We start from the raw sequence: 12,348 nt of genomic DNA on the forward strand, positions 1-12,348 counted from the left end.
GTCTGGAAGTACTCTTGGGAAACATGGAAAGGTTTTTATTGATGTTAAACAGTTGAAGACAGTAATTAACATAATAGTCTTCATATTTAGCAATAATACTTTAACTTTCTAAATAAACTCTTTTAACCTAAGGAATTCTCTTACAATACCTTATTTTCTTATGCTCTAAAAGTAAAGTCCTTCCTGTAGCTTAATAGTCTTACAGAGCCAGAAAACAAAGCCACTGCTCTTAATCTGAAAAAGGAAAATTTAACATCTTACTTATGCATGATAAATAATTAATTTGAGCTGGTTATTATGGTAAATTATCATTTACTCCCCAGTGTGTCAACTAATCAAGTTACTCCTTAAATGCACTAATTTCTAGAAAATCTTTTGGAATTTCCTAAGTGACATTGACATCCATGGAAAAGGAAGCATTTGCGCTGAAATAAACTTTCTTGTCAAGGTTAAAACAGATTATACTCTTCTGCTTCATTCTAATTTTTTGGTTTAACTTACCAGAATTATATTAAAATACATTGTAAATTGTATTCTCTTCCTTGGAAATTTAGAAAGGTTTGTATATGGTTTGTTGACATTCCAAACACACTCCTCTTTCTCCTCCTTATATACTTCCTTTTAAGTGATCTCATCAACACTTGTGACTGTAAATAACACATTTATGTCAAGGCTCTCAGATTTATATCTCCAGCTAGAATCTTGTTTGTTCTCTGGGCCAGTATATCTTAATGCCATCCTGAAATTTGAATGTAAAGTCTCAAAAAGGTCTCAAACTTCACACTTCCCAAGCCAAACCCAGGTCAAATCCCCTTTTTTCCAACCTTGAATACTTCAATTTCTATCCCAATCTAACTTGCTCAGTGAATGCCTCTGTCATGGAACTCATAGCAGTGAATGCAGTATCATTGGCCAAATAAAAATATGGAAATCATTTTTCTCCTAAACAACTCACCCAACCCTGGTGCTAGGTCAATTTTATCTCCAGAGCATATGTTTCTATCTCCTTGATCACTACCATTGTCCAAGTCATTATCACCTCTTGATTATACCACCACAGGAGTGTCCAAATTTGCCTTCTGAGAGAAGGCCAACTCACTTGCCCTCTTACACTTCTTCCTTTTTATTCTTCTCACAGCAATCAGAATAAGCATTTTAAATCCTTTCTCTAATGACATTACTTCTCTGCTTAAAATTCCTTAAAAATCTTCTTGTTGTACAGAGAATAAAGACCAAAATGTTTAGCATGATTTGTAAGTCCCTGCAAAATTCAGACTTTGTCTACTCTTCACCTACCCCCCATGCCACTATGCCCCTTGCTCACTGTTCCCTAGTTACATTGACCTCTGTCTTCATTGTGCCAAGCTCCTTCCTGCCACAGCTCTTGCCCCTACTGGCACATCTTTCCCCCTTACTCTACATCACTGGTGCCATCGCATCACTTAGATATCCATCGGTGCCACCTCCTATTCTGAAGCATGTCCTCCTCCTTAATCTCTCCCATGATCTCCTCTTCTTTTCTTTCAAAGCACTAATATAAGCTATTTACTTGTTAGTTATATTTTTTCTGTTAACCTTAAGCATCATGAAAGTAGGAGACATGGCTGGTTTGTTATGACTATCCCCTAACAACGAGGATACATTTTGAGAAATGTGCCTTTAAGTGATTTCATCATTGTGTGACATTATAGAATGAATAATACTTACACAAACCTAGATGATATAGCCTATTACACAGCTAGGGTACCTGGTATAGCCAATTGCTTCTAGGCTATAAACCTGTACAGCATATTACTGTACTATATACTATAGGGAATTGTAACACATTGGTAAGTATTTGTTAGTGTATATGTGTATATATGTGTATATATATGTGTGTGTATATATATGAAACAAAAGGGGCCAAACTCATCCTTTTATAAGGAATTCACTCCTGTGATTAAAAAAACTCATATATACATATACACACACACACAAATATATATGTACACACATGAAAATATATATGTACACACACACACAAATATATGGTATTATAATCTTATAGAACCACCATCATATATGTGGTCCATTGTTGACTGAAATGTTGTTATGTGGTGCATGATTGTATATAGCCAGCACCAAATAGCATGCCTAATACATATTAAGCACTCAATAAGTATTTTTGAATGAGTAAATAGATGAATATGTCAACAAATAAATCACGTAAAATCTTACTTCATGATAGCAAGTGTGCAAGGAATATCACATTTCCATGTATTGGGTAAAATCTGTTGCTGAGGTCTCAATTCATTCTGTGGAGTGAGGAAATTCAAACTCATATTTTTTAGAGGAGCACTCTTCTCTAGAGGCATATCAGGACTGTGGAGGCTCATGCAGTGCCCATAAAATAAGGAAATGGCTCTCATCCTCATCTCTTAATTTAATTAACCCATTTATGGCTAGTGTTCCATTATTGCAACGCTAAGCTTGTGAGAGCTATTTATATCCTACTGCTCAAGGTCATTGCCAAGGCCTGATTTTTCACATGCACATATAAAAATTGCAACCTCTGATATAAATGGGTTAAAGAGGTTTTTACTGTCATACTGCCTAGCCCTTAAAGAGAGGCTGCTCTGCTGCTCTCAGGTGATGCTTGAGCAAATAAATCTTTGCTAATTGCGATGAGCTTCAATGTCTAAGATCCACCCTTTTCTTGGATTCACAGCCACTTCTTTCTAAAGCTTGCCATTTGCCAGGACACTGACCAGGGGCAGGGCTCAGATCTCTCTGTCCTTGTTGTCATATTCTGAGCAGTAAACTTTGGCTATAAGTGTACATTTGAGTTCAACTGATGCAAAGTATAACAGGTAACAACACTGAATGAGATTTGTTAATATATGCTTCTGCCAAACACAACAAATTATTGTAAATGATGAAGCCAACTTTGTGGAATTAGAATTATTGATATTTTGCTATACTGTTAATGGAAACATAAATGTTTGCAGACTACTATAATTAACAAGTAACAGAGGTCTGATATAACATCTAATCCCACTCCACTAAGGGATTTTATGAAAATTCTTGTTTGTGTAGAGAAATTCTCCCTCTGTATCTCTACGGACTCTTCTCTTTTTGCCTTTCTTAGTCTGTTTTGTGCCGACATAACAGAATATCACAGACTGCATAATTTATAATGAACATAAATTTATTCACTCATAGTTCTGGAGGCTAGGAAACCCAAGATCAGGGGCCGGTGTCTGGTGAGGGTCTTCTTGCTGCATCATCTCATGGAAGAACGGCAAAGAGAGGGCAAAAATGAGAGACAAAAGGGGGCCAAACTCATCCTTTTATAAGGAATTCACCCCATGATTAAAAAAACTCACTCCCACAATAATGGCATTAATTTACTCATGAGACAGAGCCCTCATAGCCTAATCACCTTTTAAAGTCCTCACCTCTCAACACTGCCACACTGGGGAATCAAGTTTCCAACATATGAACATTGGAAGACACAGTCAAACAGTCAAACCAGAGCATACTTCCCCTGGTGTCCCAAATTTATGTTCCTCTCACATGCAAAATACACTCAATTCATTCCAATAGCTCCCAAAATCTTAACTCATTCCAGCATCAGCTCAACAGTTCAAAATCTAAAATCTCATCTAAATCAGATATGAGACTCAAGAAACAATTCATCTTGAGGCAAATGTCCCTCATACTGTAAACCTGTGAAATCAAAACAAGTTATCTACATCTAAAATACAGTGACCCCCGCCCCCTTATTCTTGGAGGATACTTTCCAAGACCCCCAGTTGATGCCTATACATGTTTTTTCTTATAAAAAATATATATGATAAAGTTTAATTTATAAATTAGACATAGTGAAAGGTTAATAATTATAACAATAAAAGAATAATTATAACAATATACTGTAATAAAAGTTATGTCAATATTGTGTCTCTCTCTCTAATATCTTATTGCATTGTACTTACCTATTTTTGTACCATGAGTAACTGAAACTGCACAAAGCATAACCAGGGATTAGGGGAGACTCTATTATGCAATGGTGGGACAGGCATAAAATAGACATTCTCATTCCAAAAGAAAGAAAGAAACAAGAACAAAGAGGTAACTGATCCCAGTAAGTCTAAAATCCAACAGGATGAACAACATTAAGTCTTGTCTCAGGAATAATCTTCCTTGACTCCACGTACAACCTTCTGGACACATTGTTGTAGGAACTGGGTCCTAAAGGCCTTGGGAAGCCCTGTCTCTGTGGTTTTGCTGAGTGTAGCAGCAGTTCTCATGAGTTGCAGTGGGTGCCTGCAGCTCTCTCCGACTGGTGTTGCATGCTGAGAGCTCTATAGTTTATGAGTATCGTGGGTGACCCCACTCCCATGGCTCCACTAGGAACTGCCCTGGTGGGGACTCTCTCTAGTGGCTACAACTTTTGCAACAAGTTTCTGCCTGGGGACCCAGTTGCTCACAACATCCTTTGAAATCTTGATGGAGAAACCCACACTTACCCAGCTTCTGCATTCTGCATTTCTGCAGAATTAGCACCACGTGGACATCACTGGTTTACACCTTATGTCTGCCAGAAAAGCAGAACAAGCCACACCTGGGGCCAATTGAGCCATAGCTGCAGCAGTCAAGAAACTTGTGCCAGAATATGGGGAGCAGCGTCCTGAGGTGGCTCTGGGCAGTGAGCTCATGGTGGGCAACCAGGACACAAGCCCCGAAAGCATCGTGCTCTCCTAGAGCTCTGGGCCTGTGATAGGAGGGACAGCCTTAAAGTTCTCTAAATGGCTTTGGAATCTTCCTCCCACTGTCTTAATAAATAGCACCTGACTTTCTTTTGTCCATGCTAATCCTTTTAATCACAGGATTGCTTGGTTGCACCCTTGTTTGTGTTCTTGTTCTCTACATGGCCAGGCTGAGAATTTTCCAGATTTTTACATTTTGCTTTCTTTCTTTTCTCTTCTGGTTTTTTTTTTTTTTTTTTTTTTTTTTTTTGAGACAGAGCCTTGCTCTGTCACCCAGGCTGGAGTGCAGTGGTGTGATCTTGGCTTACTGCAAGCTCTGACTCCCAGGTTCACGCCATTATCCTGCCTCAGCCTCCTGAGTAGCTGGACTACAGGTGCCTTGCTTTCCTTTTAATTATTAATTATGTGTTTAAATAATTTCTCTCCACTCTGATTTTACTATATGTAGCTAAAACAAGCGACATAGCTCCTTCATATTTTGCTTAGAAATTTCTTCTGCCAGATGTTCTAGTTCATTTCTCTTAAGTTCTGTCTTCCATAAAACCGTAGGAAACAATTCAGCCAAGTCCTTTCTAACTTTGCAATAAGGATGTCCTTGATTCCAGTGTCCAATAAACTATTCCTCATTCCCATCTAAGACTTCATTGGAATGACATTTACTGCCCATATTTCTAATAGCATTCTGATCATGACCATTTCAATAATTTCTAAGAAGTTCTATACTTCCCCTATAATTATCTTCTTCTGACTCTTCACTAGGATTGTCCTGAAAGCTCTGTTCACAGCAATACAGGCTTTTCCCAGCCTTCTCCTCCAAAGTCTTCCAGCCTCTGCTCATTATCCAGTTCCAAAGCCGTGTCTACATTTTCAGGTATTTGTTTAGAAATACCCTACTTCTCTGGTATAAATTTTCTGTCTTACTCTGTTTTATACTGCTATACTAAATACCACAGATTGGGTAATTTATAATAAACATAAATTTATTGGCTAACAATTGTATAGACTTGGAAGTCCAAGATTAGGGGCTGGCAGCTGGTGAGGATCTTCTTGCTGCATCATCCCATGACAGAAAGTGGAAAGGGCAAAGAGAGGGCAGCAGAGAGGCGGAGAGAAAGGCCAAACTTTTTTTTTTTTTTAAATAAGGAATCCACTCCTACAATAATGAACCCATTCCCACAATATCAGCATACATTCATGCAAAGCCCTCATGGCCTAAACACCTCTCAGCATGGCTGCATTGAGGATCAAGTTTCTGACATGTGAACTTTGGGGGACACATTCAAACCATAGAAATGCCTCAACTCATTTTGTATTTAAATTGTCATTTCTTTATATCAAGACCCTTAAAAGGCATTAAAAATTTTAAACAAGAAGGCCTATCAATTGGTTATTTCATTTTTTCCAAGAAAATACATTTTAATTTTATAATGCTTGAAAAATATCAAAAGATATGAAGAAGAAATTAACAATCACCCATAATCCTACCCTCAGCAATAACCAATGCCATCAAATCTTTATTATGACAGCTTAATCTCACCTGCTGTGTGAAATGCTTTCAGTCAGTTACCCACTAATGAGGAATGATTTTGTCATCTGAATATGTTGAATTTTGCTACTTTATGACCCTTTCTGAGCACCTTCTGATCACTGCCTCTAATTTCTATTTGACCTTAGGTAGTGGATTGGTTTCTATCTCAAGTCCTTTTGGAGAGGAGACCAGCTTCTAGTTTAATTTCCACCAACAAAATGACTTTCTATTGGAGAATATCAAATATGTCTTCATACTTCATCATCAATATTATTAAATACCGCTTCTAACTATAATAGTTACATGACTATTCGACCATTTTATCTCTACTGTCATGTAGGCCAACACTTTAAATATAGAATTATAGTCATAATAAAGCAATTCTGCACATCAACATGTATAGTAAGTGACTCAAAGTCCTGGTTGTATAACTCTAAGTGGTTCTGATGTTGCCGCCTACTTCAATTGCCACAGTCACAGAGCTCAAAGAAGTAATTTACTTATTCTCTGAAAGAATGATTGTAGTAGTTGTCAGATGTATTCATGACATATTTGAAACTTTTCATCTTCTGGGTACATGATGAGAGGGCACTTTCTCCCTATTTTTCAATCTAGGAACAGGCATGTGGCTTGTTTTGGCCAGTGAAACGTAAACCAACTTTTAAAACTTAATGTATGAATTATCACATTCTTCTCTATGACTACAGAGCATGTATTCAGATAGTGGCAGCTCCATCAGTCTGCGTTGCAGAATTAGAGAAACAAACAGAGCCTCCAAATGACCTGCAGTGGACATGTAGCACGAGTAAGAAACACATATTTGTTGTTTAGGTGACTGAAAGTAGGATTAGTTTTACTGCTATGTTGTAACGAAGACTTTCCTGAGAAAACCACCCTGCCATTAAAAGTCAGATGTGCACATATGGAGAGCATATGTCGAATCCAGGAGAAAGCTGTCCCTAAGGTTATCTTATTTTATCTCATGAGATCATCTGAAAGTTTCATGTCTGCATGCCGAAATTTAGCTTGCTAACATTTAACTTGACATAGCTCCCTAGACATAGGAAAAACTAAAATACTCTAAAATCTGATCTATCATAGTGACACTCTTCCTCACAGGGATTTTACAAAGGGACAGGAAGGGAAGGGGTAGAATAGAGCTGTAATTCCCTCCTGCACATCCAGCGGAGCTTATATGCTTAATAAAAAAGCACAAAATATATATTTGATGACACCAAGTACCAACCAATCAAAGGATAGAAATATGCTAGTACTGTGACATCAAAGTTTGGTTGTCATGCTTTATCTGAAAAGGACTAAATCAAATTATAAATTGGAAGGAAATGATAAGAGGTGTTTTTTTTTAAATGTAAGAAATCTTAGGAAAACAAAAATACATGCCAATTTTTCAAACACTAGGACTGCAGAAACTCTATGAAATATTGTGCTTTTCTGGATATTCAAGATTGCTTTGTAGAGCCTGATGTGGAATTTAAAACTGTATTACATATCCCCCCTAGATAAACCATTAGGAAAAAATTCTCATGACTTATAAATCATTGAAGGCTTTTTTATTTTTCCCAGTAAATAGTCTTGTTGACATATTAAAATCTACAAGATACTCAGATTTTACCAATCATCTTCAAAATATAAAATTGTATGCTGTCAATACATTCAAGATTACCTGAATATTTTGGTAAAATATGACAATATTTATTTAAAGCAGTGCAAGAATGGACTAATACAAATTGAATCTTGGTGCACCAAATACATTTGTAATGTTCAGATTACTTTAGAGCCTTGGTTGAAAGTGCATATTATGGAAGCATATATTTGGAAGTTATTTTACAACTATGCATTAAAATGAATTTTCAATCTCATTTAATGTTTTATGGTGTGATTTTAATGGCTGTTCTCCTAAATACCACCACTATTCAAATTTACTTTTGAAGACAAATGTAGTGTTTTTAACTTTTTATCAGCCTTTCAGATGCAGAAATTTTAATTCTGGCTTGTGTGGATCTTGCTTAGAGATAGAGTCTATAAACTATTTTCATAGGTTGGCAATCATTAAATTCATGTTTATTCATTGGGTTGCTGCGGTTATATTTTTGCAAAATTTCTATTGAATTTCTTAAGACTTTAAATGGTGCCTATATTTTTCTGTCATTTTCTTTCAGTTTCCATTTCATTAAAGTTTCTTAAGTACTTTACTCAGCACGGTCTGCAAGTTATCCTTCAAAAATAAAAGTTACAATAACCCTACTTCAAATACACTGATCCAATCTTTTAGTTCTATAACTTTAGTCTTTTATGTCCTTGTACATCTTTTGTAACAAAATTTAACACACCAAGATTTCCACAAGATCTAGTGGCATTTGGCAGATAATAATGCATGTGTGTGTTTGAATATCTTCTGGAGCCAGTTTTCCTAAGATTTCTTTAAATAATGGCCTATAGTCTGTCTTTAGTGAACTAAACAAACTGCAACATTTGAGAGTGTGACTATTTGTAATCAAATATATTACACGATTGACATTTTACAATCCAACATTTCATACTAACTAAGCAACAATAAAACTGCAATGGTTACCCAGCAAAGGATCATAGCACTGCATATATTTAGAAATCTTCAAGGAAGCTGCAATCAGATGTTGTTACAATCCCAATAGAAACAATTACCTTGAAATGTCATTATAAATTTTCATACAAATTACTCACAATTCTGAGGACTTTTAATGTGTTTTTTTCTATGCTGTTCTGTATAAGAAAACTACTTAAAGTATATTTATAGATGTATATACGACCGTTACAAAAGTCAAAAATTGGCCAATTTGTAGATTGTGCATAGGTTAACACTTTTAAAACAAACACACACAAAAATTAACTTTTTTTTTTCTTTGACAGGGTCTTGCTCTATTACCCAAGCTGGAGTACAATGGTGCAAACACAGCTCACTGCAGCCTTGACCTCCCAGGCTCAAGTGGTCCTCCTACCTCAGCCTCCTGAGTAGCTGGAACCACAGGCACATGCCACCATGCCTAATTAACTTTTTGATTTTTTGTAGAGATGTGGTCTCATTGTGTTGCTCAGACTGCTCTCAAACTCTTGGCCTCAAGTAATCCTCCTGCTTCAGCCTCCCAAAGTGCGGGGATTACAGACATGAGCCACCATGCCTGAGCAAAAACATAAATTATTCTTCATTAGGAATTTGTTAAACCTGCCAAAGTGATGAAGTGGGTATGTTCATTTATTCTTTGGGCTAGTTTTCTTTCCTTGAGCTTTTATTAAAGTCAACTTCAGGAATAAACTGTCAGTAAACCTGAGTTTCTTTTTTCCTTTGTTACCAAAATACCAGGGGTTTGGTCTAGGACCTGTTTCTTGCTATACAGAAAACCAGTCATGAGACAATGAATATTACCATGAAAGAAAGGCTTTAATCAGGTGATATCAGCTGAGGAGATGAGAGATAAGTCTCAAATCCTCTCCAACTAATTAAAATTGGGAATTTATATAAAAGGGAAGGAATTGCGCTACATGTGGGAAAACAGGAATAAGGGAGGGGGAGGGAAGTAATCATAATGAATAAAGGGTCTGTTGTCTCATTGTCTGGATGTGGTGACCTGGTGAGTTTCAGTTCCTTGATACTCAGAGCCCTGAGTTTTTGTTTTCTGAGGAAGGAACTCGGGCAATGTACATTTCAAGCTTGAAGACCACGAGGGTCAATTTCTATATTTATTCAAAAAGATCATAAACATCAGTTCTATGGGACAATTGGGGTGGTTTCAGTCCCCTCTTTACACTTATCAGTTCCTCAATCCTGGGGAAATTGGTCATTGATCTTTCTGACTGCTTTATGCTGAAGAGGAGGCATCCTGGGATAATGATGAGAAATGAAAATTTCACACCTATAATTGGCAGTACTCATGAGTACCTGGCTGCCATTCAGCTTGTAGGAGCACCATGATATTTGTACTTTATTTGATTTCAAAAGAACGTTTTAAGCCACATTGAGATTGGATGATGAATAAGATAGATAAACCAAATTTTAAAATACCAGATAATATGGAACAGATCCCCTGGAGAATCCAAGAGAACAATCCTAAGCCTATTAAAAAGTCTTCCTAATTCATTACATCTTGCATGCAAAGAACCAGCATTTGGGAGAGAAGAATAACCTGAAAAGTGCATGTTCCCTTTCTGAAGTATTATCCAGGGTCTTCGACTGGACTTTGAATGTTAACTTAAGCCTGTTGGAGGATTCACAAGAAAATCACTGTTTAACTTGGAGTTATTCCAAAGGGACTAGTTTTCCCTAAGTATGAAGAATCCATGGCTTAACACCAGCTAACTTGACAGATTAGTGGATGGTCAGCGACACCCCAAAAGGGCTAACTCATTGTGGTTGTAGCTGGTCTTCAGACTGGTGGGATCTGTAGGTCTTCAGCATGATTTTGTCCTCAGCTTCAAAGAGTGTAGGGGCACATCTGTAGGAAACGGGTGCCTATTGGAAGCACACTCAGAGAGACTAGTTAATGTATTTCCCAATCATTTTATATATGATTTAGCTTCTGTTTCAGGGAAGGAAAAAAATCTTCAGAGGTCAGGAAGTTCAGGGGTCAGAGAAATGGTCTTCCATACAACATTTCAAAGGAGCTAAGACCCAGCCTACTTCTGGCAGCTATTCATATCATTGGCAAGGCAGGGGGCAAGAATTTTTCCCAGGTATGATTTGTCTCTTGGAAACTGGGGTCCGCTTAGCCACAAGTAGGTCTGTTCAGTTGATAAGGGGCTTAGAACTTTGTTTTTACGTTAGCCCCTTTTGGTCAAGATGTGCCAGAGGCAGCAATGATGGCCAGTCTCGTATTTTGCTCCATTTCTTTGCTGGGTTGGTGTGGCTACCTGCTTGGGGTCTATTCTGTCCCTTGTTGGGACCCCAGTGGCCAAAAGACTTAGAGTCAAAAGACTTATAGCCAATTCAATGTTCTAGGCAAGACAGGAAAGGAGGTGGTCAGGCACTCATTACCCCTTAAAACGCTTTAAAAAATATAAGAGCAAAAGTCCAAAAGCCAAAAAGAAAGATTAATACTCCTGTCACCATAAAGCCAGTTTCCCATGGCTTGCATATGAAGCATACCAACTGCTTCACCTGGGGTGCTCCACTTGGCATTGATAGGTGGAGTTGGACAGTTTCTATTCTCAGGATAAACAGATCTTATAGTGCCTTTTTATCCAGTCCACCAGGCTGGCTGTTCTCTTGAGAATAACGTCCTCTGTGTCTGAATTGTATACACCCATCTGCAATTGTTCAATTGTGAGCTGTGGGTCCTGTATCAACCAAAATATACTCTTTCACTCTGTAGCATTTAAAACCAAAGACATTGCTCTTGAATTAGTAACTTTTACAATACTTTTTAGTAAAGGTTCATCAGAATGTCAACGATAGCAATCTACAAAATGGAACAATTCCTTTGTGTTATACCCTCTGGTTTCAATAGTTACTTGGTTTTGCCCTTCCCCCACACTATCTTGTTAGAAACCACATGTCTCAGAGTTACTTTCTGGCATAATTTTCTCTTTTGTGGGTAATTTTGAGGCTAGTGATCTGAGCTCAGACAGGCCCATATATGAGCGTGGTCCAGCCTCAAGGCCCATCCCAACACTCTCTTACTTTTATTTTAGCTATCATAGATAACAATAAACAAGGGAATAATATTTTACTTTTTCCTTATTGGTTTGAATTTTCTTATGTGTCCATGGGACCAACTCCCTAGGAGTTGAATCTATCTCTAAATCCCACTGGTAACTTTTACTTTTAATAACTGAATGCAGAACATTTGCAGTGCCATACAATGGGTGACCATATGGCCACGCATGAATCAAAGGTTAATCTAATAGTTTTCTTCTGAAACATAATTGTTCTCTCTCCAGTCCCTCATTTTTAGCAAAGACAAATCATAGTAGGACCAATTTATTTGCAAAAATATGGTTTAGTAGTGGGCGTAGTGGCTCACGCCTGTAATCCCAGCACTTTGGGAGGCTAAGTCGGGTGGATCACTGGAGGTCAGGAGT

Source organism: Chlorocebus sabaeus, chromosome 11, assembly GCF_047675955.1.
Source record: "Chlorocebus sabaeus isolate Y175 chromosome 11, mChlSab1.0.hap1, whole genome shotgun sequence".
In the NCBI taxonomy this organism is placed as follows: domain Eukaryota; kingdom Metazoa; phylum Chordata; class Mammalia; order Primates; family Cercopithecidae; genus Chlorocebus; species Chlorocebus sabaeus.